The 15,313-nt window shown below is 37.4% G+C and overlaps 1 pseudogene; it reads right to left on the bottom strand.

The window, feature by feature from the left end:
- Positions 1 to 15,313, bottom strand: part of LOC140141037 (probable ATP-dependent RNA helicase DDX60) — an 83,813-nt pseudogene that overhangs the window by 9,338 nt on the left and 59,162 nt on the right.

Raw genomic sequence — 15,313 nt, 5'->3', positions numbered from 1 at the left:
GCCATAGGCATTGTAATACGGCCAAACATCTGATTTCACAGTACATACCTTGTAGTGTATTCCTTGTTTCTTCTTCCTCTTGTATGTTGCCATAGGCATTGTAATACGACCAAACATCTGATTTCACAGTAGATACCTTGGAGTGTATTCCTTGTTCCTTCTTCGTCTTGTATGTTGCCATAGGCATTGTAATACGGCCAAACATCTGATTTCACAGTACATACCTTGGAGTGTATTCCCTGTTTCTTCTTCCTCTTGTATGTTGCCATAGGCATTGTAATACGGCCGAACATCTGATTTCACAGTACATACCTTGGAGTGTATGCCTTGTTTCTTCTTCCTCTTGTATGTTGCCATAGGCATTGTAATACAACCAAACATCTGATTTCACAGTAGATACCTTGGAGTGTATTCCTTGTTCCTTCTTCCTCTTGTATGTTGCCATAGGCATTGTAATACGGCCAAACATCTGATTTCACAGTACATACCTTGGAGTGTATTCCTTGTTCCTTCTTCCTCTTGTATGTTGCCATAGGCACTGTTAATACGGCCAAACATCTGATTTCACAGTAGATACCTTGGAGTGTATTCCTTGTCCTTCTTCCTCTTGTATGTTGCCATAGGCATTGTAATACGGCCAAACATCTGATTTCACAGTAGATACCTTGGAGTGTATTCCTTGTCTCTTCTTCCTCTTGTATGTTGCCATAGGCATTGTAATACGGCCAAACATCTGATTTCACAGTAGATACCTTGGAGTGTATTCCTTGTTTCTTCTTCCTCTTGTATGTTGCCATAGGCATTGTAATACGGCCAAACATCTGATTTCACAGTAGATACCTTGGAGTGTATTCCTTGTTCCTTCTTCCTCTTGTATGTTGCCATAGGCATTGTAATACGGCCAAACATCTGATTTCACAGTACATACCTTGGAGTGTATTCCTTGTTTCTTCTTCCTCTTGTATGTTGCCATAGGCATTGTAATACGACCAAACATCTGATTTCACAGTAGATACCTTGGAGTGTATTCCTTGTTCCTTCTTCCTCTTGTATGTTGCCATAGGCATTGTAATACGGCCAAACATCTGATTTCACAGTACATACCTTGGAGTGTATTCCCTGTTTCTTCTTCCTCTTGTATGTTGCCATAGGCATTGTAATACGGCCAAACATCTGATTTCACAGTACATACCTTGGAGTGTATTCCTTGTTTCTTCTTCCTCTTGTATGTTGCCATAGGCATTGTAATACGACCAAACATCTGATTTCACAGTAGATACCTTGGAGTGTATTCCTTGTTCCTTCTTCCTCTTATATGTTGCCATAGGCATTGTAATCTGACCAAACATCTGATTTCACAGTACATACCTTGGAGTGTATTCCTTGTTTCTTCTTCCTCTTGTATGTTGCCATAGGCATTATGTCTGACCAAACATCTGATTTCACAGTAGATACCTTGGAGTGTATTCCTTGTTCCTTCTTCCTCTTGTATGTTGCCATAGGCATTGTATCTGACCAAACATCTGATTTCACAGTACATACCTTGGAGTGTATTCCTTGTTTCTTCTTCCTCTTGTATGTTGCCATAGGCATTGTAATACGACCAAACATCTGATTTCACAGTAGATACCTTGGAGTGTATTCCTTGTTCCTTCTTCCTCTTATATGTTGCCATAGGCATTGTAATACGACCAAACATCTGATTTCACAGTACATACCTTGGAGTGTATTCCTTGTTTCTTCTTCCTCTTGTATGTTGCCATAGGCATTGTAATACGACCAAACATCTGATTTCACAGTACATACCTTGGAGTGTATTCCTTGTTCCTTCTTCCTCTTGTATGTTGCCATAGGCATTGTGATACGGCCAAACATCTGATTTCACAGTAGATACCTTGGAGTGTATTCCTTGTTCCTTCTTCCTCTTGTATGTTGCCATAGGCATTGTAATACGGCCAAACATCTGATTTCACAGTAGATACCTTGGAGTGTATTCCTTGTTTCTTCTTCCTCTTGTATGTTGCCATAGGCATTGTAATACGGCCAAACATCTGATTTCACAGTACATACCTTGGAGTGTATTCCTTGTTCCTTCTTTCTCTTGTATATTGCCATAGGCATTGTAATACGACCAAACATCTGATTTCACAGTAGATACCTTGGAGTGTATTCCTTGTTTCTTCTTCCTCTTGTATGTTGCCATAGGCATTGTAATACGGCCAAACATCTGATTTCACAGTACATACCTTGGAGTGTATTCCTTGTCTCTTCTTCCTCTTATATGTTGCCATAGGCATTGTAATACGACCAAACATCTGATTTCACAGTACATACCTTGGAGTGTATTCCTTGTTTCTTCTTCCTCTTATATGTTGCCATAGGCATTGTAATACGACCAAACATCTGATTTCACAGTACATACCTTGGAGTGTATTCCTTGTCTCTTCTTCCTCTTATATGTTGCCATAGGCATTGTTATACGACCAAACATCTGATTTCACAGTACATACCTTGGAGTGTATTCCTTGTTTCTTCTTCCTCTTATATGTTGCCATAGGCATTGTTATACGGCCAAACATCTGATTTCACAGTACATACCTTGGAGTGTATTCCTTGTTTCTTCTTCCTCTTGTATGTTGCCATAGGCATTGTAATACGGCCAAACATCTGATTTCACAGTACATACCTTGGAGTGTATTCCTTGTTTCTTCTTCCTCTTGTATGTTGCCATAGGCATTGTAATACGACCAAACATCTAAATTCACAGTACATACCTTGGAGTGTATTCCTTGTTCCTTCTTCCTCTTGTATGTTGCCATAGGCATTGTAATACGGCCAAACATCTGATTTCACAGTACATACCTTGGAGTGTATTCCTTGTTCCTTCTTCCTCTTGTATGTTGCCATAGGCATTGTAATACGACCAAACATCTGATTTCACAGTAGATACCTTGGAGTGTATTCCTTGTTCCTTCTTCCTCTTGTATGTTGCCATAGGCATTGTAATACGACCAAACATCTGATTTCACAGTACATACCTTGGAGTGTATTCCTTGTCTCTTCTTCCTCTTGTATGTTGCCATAGGCATTGTAATACGGCCAAACATCTGATTTCACAGTAGATACCTTGGAGTGTATTCCTTGTCTCTTCTTCCTCTTGTATGTTGCCATAGGCATTGTAATACGACCAAACATCTGAGCTAGTATCACAACAAGGGTCTCCATCACTGACCAGGAGAAAGAACCATCTGAAAATGAGATGAATCACTGTGAGTTGGAGAAGAACTTCAAGCCATATTGTAACATAATTATGCTGAGGATGTTCCAAATTTGGTCAAAATTCTGACTTTACCATTTTGTAATGTACATTAATGAACTAACATACCCTGCAAAAATCATGCCTGTAAATGCTGTATTTGTGACAGAATCTGAAATTTTGATGGCATATAGAATGGTCATAACATATCAAAAGACCAACCAAAGTCATGATCGATGGAGTGACACACATTGGTGCTGGAATTAAATTGTGATTTCTTTGCTTTACCTTAGTTGTTCAGCTCAAAATTAAAAGGGGCCATATCAGACAGTAAAAACTAACATTTTGTGGAAAAAGAATACAATATGGAAATATTACAATATGGCTTATGAAATTTCTGCCATTGTTTGCAAACCACATTTCTTTTTGACAGAGGTGAATTAGGTGCTATCAATGCTTGTCAAGTATACAGATCATAATGTACACTACCAAATTCCTATTGATGCCAACTACTGCTGCCCTGGTACTTTACAGTTACTATATGCAGTACCAATTAGTACTAGTGTACTTCCAATGTGTGTACCAACACAGGTACTCTTATTAGAGTACCAATGAAGTAGCTGAGCACCTCTGGGGCAGCAGCAATAGGATTCTGGTAGTGTAATAGTTGTGGGGATAGCTGTGTGATTCCGCCCATCAAGTCTGTCTGGAATAAGAAATTCCTCAGGCTCAATCTACAAATTAGCAAATGTATTACAAGTGGGTCTTGTACCGGGTACGACCCTTTGGAACAAGTCTCACTCTCTTACATCATTGCATCCCTCGCTTCTGCACCATAGAATTATTTACAATTGCGAACTATACCACAGAGAAAAAAAGTTACATGATCATTATTTTCTTTCCCATCCTACCCCTGGCCTTCAACATTGTTTATCTGCCATTGTCACATAATGAGGATCAATTATACATACCCCTGCTTGGCTGGCAAAGTTTGTGAAATACGCCCTCTTGCAGCATACTGACGAAAGTTAGGTTTGCGGGTTCATGGTAGTGAAGGTGAGTAGCTAGCCCTGACAGGCTAATTGGTGTGCCATCTGGTTCTAACAGACCCTATATTATACAAATATTAACTGTCTATGAGTGTGATGGTCGAAATATAATCACGAGGTGAAAGATGGATTGCTCCATTCCACGAGCCGGAACGGCGAGTGGAATGGAACAATACATCTTTCACCGAAAGTGATTATATTTCACCATTACACTAATTTAAGACAGTTAATATTTGTTTTATATCACTCATACATAAATTCTATTACTAAAATATTATTTAAGGTAGGAAATACATTTATTCATCAACATAACACCATGTTTTGCGGTGATATACTTCACATTTTGGGGTCCACCCCATAACTAAATCGGCGAGTCCAAAAGTCAGCGCACGGCTTGGCGCAGGCGCACTACGTCAAAGCACATGATGGTAAATACTATCACACGGAGTGGGTGATGGTAAAAATGGCAAATGGTAATCAACCAATGAACTGTCTAGAATTTATGTATGAGTGATATAATTAATGATAACATATGATCAAGCTTAAACTTAGCAGTCAAGTGGTAAGGCTTTGGATATTCTGGGCAAGGAACTATAATAAAAGACGCAATTAAAAAAAAAAGGTAGCGTCTGATGATTCTGTCAATCAAAACTGCAGCACAGCCTGTGATTGGTTAGTATTGTATAACAAGGGCAGTGCCTTCACTAGTTACATGATACTATTCAATCATGGGCCATTGGGAATTTGATTGACAGAATCAACAGATGTGAATTAGTTTCATTATTTATGGCTTTCATTATAACTGCTTATTTTCTCGGAGAGCTTATGAAGCTGATCATGGCTGTGATGGTTTATTGTGGTATGTATAGGGTGTTTGATTTTATGTAATTTTGATTACATAAACATTTTAAAGTGTGCTGAGGCTTGTGGGTTAATGCCTGAGTTGTTCTCTTTGTCAAGCAGAATTTATACTCCATCGCTTAGCAATGATCAATTTGTTTTTCACCAATGAGATAGCATGCGCTTTTTGTTAAGCTGGAAAAAGTGTGCTACCTCGTTGGTCTACATGTAGGTGCAATCGCTCGTCTTTTAGCGATGGTGTGTGAATTCAGCCAATGACATGCCATGCAGTTGGCAGATGATAAAGGATTCTGTCTAATGAGTCCAGTTGAAATCCTTACACCTATGGAACACATAATTATGATCTTAATCTTCCCCCACAGGGAGTGTGAATTTCAAATGGGGTATCTGAATGAGTGATTTCATTTGAAATCTACACCCCCTGTGTGGGAGATGAAGGTAATGTCTACTAAAGGGTTGTATGGATTTAAATTGGAATGGCACAATATCTTACCACTCTAATGAGGTAATCAACACTGAAGAGGAAGAAATGTTGTACCACCTCCTCCATGCCCTGTGACTTGTAACACACAAATGGGTGCTTCAGCAGAGCCAACGCCTACAAAAGACAAAAACAATTATTGTTGTTTCTCAAACAGTAAGGCACTGAACGCAGTCAAATTTGTTCAATATTAGGATCTGCCGTCGATGCTGCTTTGATGCTTGTAATTAATGAAGTCAACTATCAACTAATTAATCGGAATTATTGGTCAATATACTTCATACTTCATTGACCATGCATTGATGGTTGATCGAAAGATCAAACAAATTTGGCTACATTGCCTACGCTTCAGCTTTTTTATATAAGCGGGTATGCATAATAGCCATGTGACCAGGGGGGCGTTGCCATTTTCAATGGAATGGTGGAATGGGTGGCCTGATTTTACAGCAAAACTTGTCATGTTTTTTGCAATTTTGTTCTGTTAATATAAGAGTTTCCATCAATAAATTTTCTTCTCCATCAGTACTGAATATCTTCAAGATCTGGTTCTTGATGTTGAAAACATATTAGTTCTTGAAAACATATTAAAAATTAGAATCTGCCAGAATGACTGAAACATCACATCAGTAAAAGTCACATCAATATGGTTGACCATGAAAGGGATTATAATTTACACAAACTTGTAAATCAAAGATTGGGTTCTTCCAATTATAATCCATGTACCCCCTATAGAAGACATGACCTTAATGTCCCACATTCTTAAAGCAATCCTTCAATTTATTACCTAGCTGGGGGTTTACAACCCCCGAGCTAGGTACTGTTTTGCTATCCAATCTTTCTTCTTCTTCTTTCTGGCAATTTTCTGACACTTTTTACTCTAGCTCAGACATGCTTTGACCGATTTGACCTAACTTGGTCACAACCATCACTGACTATGATCATACATGTCACATGGCACTTAAGTTGTAAAAGGTCATAGAGAGGTCAAATAGGCCAAAAATGTGATTTCAGCTAAAAATGCTTCTTCTCCTACATATAACATCCTACAATAACGTCACTTGCACATAAGCATCGACTATATCCAGTGCTCAAAAGGTGTAAACAGAAATGAGGTCAAAGGTTATTAAGGGGGTATTTCCAGTATATAACCAAATACCTTCAAAATGCTTCTTCTGCTATAAATTACATAGCACAATAACGTCACTTGCACATAGGCATCGGCTATACCCAGTGCTTGTAACTTGTACACAGAATTGGGGTCAAAGGTCATTAAAGGGGTAAAATATTACAATTGCATTATCTGGACATCTGTAAGGAGTATATGGGGCTCAAACTCAGTGACAACAAATCTCATGACCAGGGGAACATTTTGCAGGGGTCAGGTCAAAGGTCATGCAGAGGTCAAATTTCAGAAATACATTTTCTGGACATCTGTAAGAGGTACGGGGCTCAAACTCGGTAACAACAAACCTCATGACCCGGGAAACATTTAAAAAGGTCAAAGGTCATGTCAAGCGTGCCAGCCAGGTTTGTGGTCTATGACCACCATTTGCCACTAGTTTTTTTTTTTCAATATTGGATCTGCCTGCCATTGTGCCAAATGTTATAAAAATGGAGTCACACATTCAAGTGGCCCTGTTTGAAATTCACACTCCCTGGGTGCGAGATTAAGGGTAGATGAGGTATTTTTGGTCGAAGCAGCAAAAAAATTGATTTTCATTGTTTAAATCAATATATTATTGAAAAATAACACTCTGCAAATCATATACTTTGAAAAGTTGCTTGATTTGTTGTTGTTAAAGAGTTGTGTACATTTTACAAGTGTTGTTGTTTCAGCCCTCTTTATAACATAACTCAAGAACCACAGGACCTACAAATGTATATCTGTGATATTTGAATTCTTGTACACACTTTCTATTAAATTATCAATGCAATTTTTGCCAAAGCTCACTACCATTCGCAAGATGCTGTGTACTACCAAATTGCAACAGTTTAAAATAGTTGCTAACCTTAAGAGCATGTTTTCCATAGGGGGTGTATGGATTTCAACTGGAATAGCTTATTTGACCCAACCCAGTGACTTACTTTTTCATGTGCACTCTTCTTGTCCTGTGAGTTATGTGTCAATACCATGAGTCTTAACACAAAGCTAACACTGAATGGAAAATGACCTCTCAGATGAGGCAAACCTGAGGTAATCAGATGCTGAATCTTCTGAGGTGGAACACAGAAGAAGATAACGTTGCCAACAAGATCATAGCCACGACGACCTGAACGACCAGACATCTGTAAGAAATGTCAAGAAAGTACAACATGGAATCATTACATGCTTCATCATCTGTGGTGAAAGGTAACAATATACATAATGCATTGATAACAAAAGCTGTGTTAGGAGTAGGCCAGCATTTTTAAGGGCCATATGTTTATGAAAATCTATGGGCCTTTGTAAGTTTTGATGGGCCTGAACTACAAATTTAAAAGAAATCAGCATATTGTATGGTAATTTACAGGCTGTGTAGGAAATAAAGACAAAATTTTAAAGGCCATATTACATACCTGCCAACATTGAAAACCTAAAAAACAGAGTACATGGCGAACGTAGCGCGCGAAGTGCCCGTAGTATCGCCTCTGACGGCGTGGGGTCCAGGGGCCCGCTTAAGGGTCCTTGGTGGGGTACAGGGGCAAAGTCCCGGTGGGGGTTGAGGGGGCAAAGCCCCCCAAAGCTAGAGGGTTTCTACACTGTAAAAACCCTTATAAGCCCCTTCACATTAGACACATTTTATAGAAAAACAACAAGGTGAAAATGAAGCCCTAGGCTTTTATACACTTTGAGGAGGGATTTATACTCCATATCTAGCAACAATTTCAACACATATTTGATGACTACAACCTTTGAAAAAAATGTGAAAAAATATTCTGGGACCTGTTTTTATAAGTTTGAAAAATATGCTTCCTTCACACAGAAAATGTGCTTTTAAAAATGCAGTTTCCTATACTTTTGTACATAACGATCATTTGTTGAAGCGATTTTTTGGCTTTATAACAAGGCCTACGTGACTGATAGGACATTGATATGATGCACAATACAAAGGTGAAAATTGAAAAAAAATCCATTTTTTCTTAATTTTTTCAAAGTTTTTGGCAACTTGAGAACCTCTAGACCTATTCTGAAGGTTGCATTTGAGGAGGGATTTATACTCCATATCTGGCAACAATTTCAACACATATTTGATGACTGCAACCTTTGAAAAAATGTGAAAAACATTCTGGGACTTGTTTTTACAAGTTTGAAAAATATGCTTCCTTCACATAGAAAAAGTGCTTTTAAAAATGCAGTTTCCTATACTTTTGTACATAACGATCATTCGTTGAAGCGATTTTTTGGCTTTATAACAGGGCCTACGTGACTGATAGGACACTGATATGATGCACAATACAAAGTTAAAATTCAAAAAAAAAACATTTAACAAAAAAACATGTCAAAGTTTTTGTTAACTTCGGAGAAACACTAGACGTACATGTATTCTGAAGTGCTAGGATCATTCACAGACGATTTGAAAAAAAAATTGAAAAACATTACAAAAAAATTACAGTTTGTTATCTTTAATATGGAAACCACTAACTAATGTTTACCTCTTCATCTATCACAATATTATACATGCATTGGTTTTCCATGCATTTTATAATATGTGCTAGATGAAGAGGTAAACATTAGTTAGTGGTTTGCATATTAAGGATAACAAACTGTAATTTTTTGTAATTTTTCCAATTGTTTTCAAATTAACTGTGAATGATCCTAGCACTTCAGAATAGGTCCAGTGGTTCTCCAAAGTCGCTCGAAAACTTTGGAACAGAAATTTAAAAATTTTTTTTTTTTTTTTAATTTTTTTTCCAGAAAATCGGAGTACTCCGATTTTCGGGGGTTTAAAACTCGGGAAATCGGAGTAACTCCGCGAAAATCGGAGTAGTTGGCAGGTATGATATTAGGCCCTTAAGTCAAGCAAGGCTTATTTCTAACACTGAATCAGAAGTACACACCTATAAACAGATACCAGTGGGGCAGCAGATCATTTCATGTTTAAGCTGCAAAAATTTGGAACAATCTGCCATATTCATAGAACTTGTGTAGTTTCAAAACAAACTTGAAAATACATTTGTTCCAAGATGTTTTTGATTGACTCAATGCATGAACTATACAACACTGATGAATTGTTAGGCTTTTACCACTGAAAAGTAGACACACTTTAAGAGTGATATAGTTGGCCTGTCTGGGCTGAATTTTGCGTGTTAAAGAAAGTAGACAAAAGTATAGGACTTGACTTAATAATTTGTTACGCTTCTGGTGAGATATCACAAGGCAATTCTCAAAAATAAAATGTATTGATGTTATAAGGCCCGCCGATTATGAGCTGATCAAACTACCGTATTTCGTCAAATAGTCGCCCCCTCTCAAATAAACGCCCCCCCACCACTTTTTTCAACCAAGATGTTTAAAAAATGCCGATATTTCCATGCTATCTTGTGTAGTAAGCTTACCAAGTCGCCCACATGGTCGATAATAGTGTCAATAATTGGCGAAAATCTGGATTGGAAACCCGGAAGTGAACCAGAAGTCCATGTTTCGAGTTCATAGTTCGTCAATTTAGCGTGAGTTTTAACAGGAATTATTGTTCTAAAATTGACCTTGAATAAACGCCCCCCATTGGGAAAATGTAACGCCCCCGGGGGCGTTTATTTGACGAAATACAAACGTATATGTTTGTATTATTATACATTGGTTGTTTTTTGCAAAGCACCATGAGCATCTTTCGACAGATACCGGCGCTTTAAGTGTACATTATTATACAAATTAGGATGTGACATCACCACAAGGCACAATCTCCTAAGTTCTGAGATGGAATGGTGGTGCATTCTGTAAAATACAACTTTGACGGTAAATTATGCCCTCAGTCTCGACCCAAGTCTAACATTGTATCTTGCACATATCAAATGTCAGTAGAGGTGCAGAAGTGCTTCTTGGTTGGTGTCAAAGTGTCGCATGATATTGAACCAATATGACAATTATGGTTGAATTTGGGATGGAATCCAAAATGGCTTAATTTGAGATGGAATTTGTAACACAGATAGAATTTTTTGGTCTTTTAAAATTTTTAAATGTTAGATACTTATCTGTCCAAAGGTTGGAGTAAATGATAGATACTGACCTGTCTAAAGGATAGAGGCTTAAGCCATAGATCTTCACATACAAACACTACAGTCTTGCATGGCATGTGGATTCCTAGGGCTAGTGTGGCTGTTGCACTTACAACCTGTGAAATAATTATGAAGAAAAAGAATTGAAACATAAATTAAAGATGGATTTTATATTGCACCCTAAATGGCAATTAAGAGACACATCTAATACCCAATGATCAAAGTAAAGGAGTATGGAGAAAAATCATATACAAAGACAGAAAATTGTGGTCCCTTGGTGAGACAGAGGAAAGATGAAGAAAGAGAGAGGAGCTGAGAGGTACAGAGACATGATCCTGAATGGTGAAGGTAAGAGAAGAGTGTGAGAGACAGACAGACACACAGACAGACCAAAGAAGGGTGTGGGTGAGATGGCCGAACGGTCTAAGGTCTTGCGCTATCGGCCAGGGAAATACAAAATCTGACAGTTTCAGCCTTGGGCTTGCTTTGGTGAGATCTCTTCCTCTCCCAAAATATTTTTATATCAGGCCTAAAGGTTTGGAATCCTGCAATTGTACATCCATTGACAATTTTACATATTTTACCTACTTCTTTACTCTAAACCAAGAAATAACTGTCTATTAATGGATGCATTATTTGAAATAGAGCATTGCATTGTGGGATGCCATGTTGCTTGCGCAGGCAACATGCTGCCTGGCCCGGCAGTGTTTCCTGAGCAGGCAGTCAGACCGATTAGTAATGATCGGTCAATATTAATAACTTCATTAACTGCTTTACCTTCAGATATTTCATTCGGAATAAGGTCTCCACGGCAACCCTCTGCTTGTTGTTCAGCCCAGCATGGTGGTAGGCCACCCCTCTAGAGATCAGCCAACGGAGATTGTTTGATGTGTCATCATCAGGAAGACGTTCTAGAATTTCATCTATTTCCTGAGTTTAGATTAAATTAAGACAAATAATTATTTTATAAAAAGTTGAATCCTGAAACTGGATATTACAGGACACAATATTTCTATGTAGAACAACCAGTTACACAATAAGCCATCTATTTAAAGTAAAGCCATGATTTTTCTGTGTTACAAAATTTAAATTCTGTGTTACAAATTGGACAATTCCATGATTTTCCGTTTTACATTATAAAGCACTGAAAAGTGCATACATTCCCATACAACAGTACGACGGCAACTTCGTGACCTCTTTTGTTCGATAGAAATTTTTTACGGGTTGGTGAACACGGGTTACGTAACTAAATGTTGAAAATTTGGCGGCAAACATGTTTTAGCTTAAATAGCTCCAGAAATGGGAGACACGGTCGTTTTTGCTTAAATTGTGTACCATGATCACGGATAAGATACCAAACATTTGTGCAAAGAACAAAAAACGAGTAAAAGTTGAATAATATTGAAAATAAAGAAGCTTGAACATGTCCAAAGTGGCCGGAAAATGAGAAAATTGCATGTCACGATCACCAAAATGGTTATATCTACAACTATGAGCAAACGCCGGTCTTATGCTTTTCTGTAATGATAGATATTAACTAACTTGAGCTTGTATTAAATTTTCAGCGAAAATGATTGGTGGAACAATCGAGTCGTAGGTTGTAAAGTTACTCTCAAACGGCCAGTGTCTCAATCGAAATGCGTGTCCCGTTAGTGACAAGTGTCACTAGCAAAATAGCAGCCGGCCTTGTCATTATATCGAATAATAATCGTCAGAATCGTCCAGTTGACTCCAGTGATATTTCTTTATTCAAGTAAATTACTGCATTGACTTACAAAATATTGAAGTCAATATAAAAAGTAATATCACCTCATTTGACTGAACTTAAAAGTAGTTTTAAAAATATTATTGTTGATCGAGTCCCTGAATGAGAAATAAGGTTGCAAAAGACACGAGTATGTTACAGCAGGTTGTGATGGTCTAGTGGTTGACGCCGTGGTTTGAAGTGCGAGAGGTTGAAGGTTGAATCCTACAGCATTTCGATTTTTTTCTCTCTTGTTTTGTTAGGCTTATGGTGTAGGCCCGTCAGTATTATGATCAATTAAAAATATTTCTATGCAACACGTTTGCAATGTTTTTCTTTAGGCCTACATATTAAAAAATAAGATAAGATAGCGTCAGCCATAATTTACTTAATTTGAAACCTGATATTTTGGCATAATATTATTTGTAATTTTTATACCGTTCTTACACCATACCCAGACATACACATAATTGGAATCAGCGTTTCGTTGTCTAGAGTAACTTTAATTATCTTCAATAGAACACCACAAGCGGTCAAGATAAAAAAAAAATGCTTTCTTTCATTTTACCTCATTATTTCTGCTTCAAATGATCAGAAACCCTTCCTGAAAGTTGTTTACTAATATCATAAATATTTTCAACAAAAAAAACCCGCTATGGTAGGGTTCGAACTTCCAACCTCACGCACTTCAGGCACGGACTTAGCCACTAGACCATCACAACCTGCTAACTTATTCTCGTACCTTTTGCAATGTTATTTCTAATTCAGTGTCTCGCTCAACAATAATCTTTTATAAACTGTTTGTAAGTTCAGTCAAATGGCTTGAAATTACGTTTTATATTGACTTCGATATTTTGTATGACAGGGCAGTATTTTGTATGAATAAATAAATATCACTGTAGTCAACTGGACGAATTATTAATCGATTATATGGACAAGGCCGGCTGTTAATTTTCCTGCTGACACTGGTCACTTATGGTCACGCACGATTGCGTAGGGGAAGCCGTTTTGAAAGCAACTTTCCAACCTACGACTCGATTGTTCCACCAATCATTTTCGCTGAAAATTTAATACAAGCTCAAGTTAGCTAATGTCTATCATTACAGAAAAGCATACGACCGGCGTTGGCGCATAGTTGCAGATATAACCATTTTGGTGATCGTGACATGCATTTTTTCTCATTTTAGGCTACTTGGCGCACAATAAACATTCATTTTCTCCACAATAATTGGACTTTTACACGTTACTGTTTGCCTTATACTCATGTTTCATATCTTATCTATGGGCTCAATATGGAAATGAAGGGAGAAACCACTCATGTATTCCATTTTTTTTGATGTTTTCTGAAAAACTGTATTTGCCACCTGATTTACAACATTACGTTACGTAACAGCAAAGGTCACGCCGGTAAAAATTACCGGAAGTGAGCTAAGTTGCTGTCGTACTGACAAGCATGTTTTTAAAAGTGTAATTTGTCTTAGATAATTATATGTACCTTTTTACTGTAGTCTCCCCTCAACATCCCCATTAAAATTAAGCATCATCAATTGTCTTGTGTGTACTTCCGATAGCTGTATCGGACAGAATCTTGCATCGTAGGCCTAGAATAAATGCTAGAATGGATTGTTTAATGGTTGATTACTGCTAAATTATCACTTTTCTTTGTTGTTTTTTTTGCAAATCAATGTACAAAAGTTAGATATTTTGCACAGATTTTCACTACTTTGTGGCATTTTCAAATTTCCGTGAGCAAACCCGAATTCCATGAATTGTTCCGTTTTTCCGTATCACAGAGATAAATCATGGCTTTAATTTAAAGCGACACATTGAGAATTGTTGTTTCCCAGGAAAATGGTTAGAGAGTAACATGAGTAGGTGTAAAATTTCACCTTGGGCACAGGGATAGTCTTACAATTAGGATCTGATTTTCCCCGAGTGGCATTTTGACTGCCAATACAACAAAAAAGTGTCAAAAATTTCCCACTTAGAGTGCCCATGCATGCCCCTTGAAATTTACCTCTTTTGTCAAATTGCCTTCTCCCTGCAATGTACAGCTTGGTAGCGGGTCATCCATCAGATAGTATTTAGCAGCAAGCAGTTTGCCTCTCTCGAAAAAACTAGATTTACTTAAACAGGTTTCAAATCTAAAATATGGAGCAAACAAATTATTCTGTTGATTAAAATTTGAAATCTAATCTAGAAATTGAAATTAAAGAGCGAAAAATATTGATAAACAAGAAATACAAATAAACAAGAACACTGAAGGTACTGCAGCCTCTCCTGAGTTGAGTATTCACCACTGCAAATGAATGGGTGATTATTTCTATCAGGCAAAATAAAACAGATTGTTTGCTCACCCTCATCTGACCTGACCGACTGACCAGGTAAAACGTTCTAACCAAAACCCTTTTTTTACTTTTTACTGTTTTCATTAAAAATCTTAAATTATTCTGTCCAAAATATTGTCCAACATCGAGGAGCTCAAAAAAAGTTATTTTCTGGGTCTCAAAATCATGAAGTTTATGTTTTCTTCTGTTGGATACTGTATACCAATATAACACCAATATACACAACTGATATTCCCTACCTAATTTGCAGATGAAATTATCATCATCAATATCAAGTTTTAGTTAGTGCTTAAAGACATTTAAAAATTTTCATTCTAAATATCTTGTATTATCATTATTGTATTCATCATCATCATCATCATCATCATCATCATCATCATC

Source organism: Amphiura filiformis, chromosome 19 (assembly GCF_039555335.1).
Source record: "Amphiura filiformis chromosome 19, Afil_fr2py, whole genome shotgun sequence".
NCBI lineage: Eukaryota > Metazoa > Echinodermata > Ophiuroidea > Amphilepidida > Amphiuridae > Amphiura > Amphiura filiformis.
Note: the sequence above shows the minus strand (reverse complement) of the source record. Positions and strands in the feature narration are given on the sequence as shown.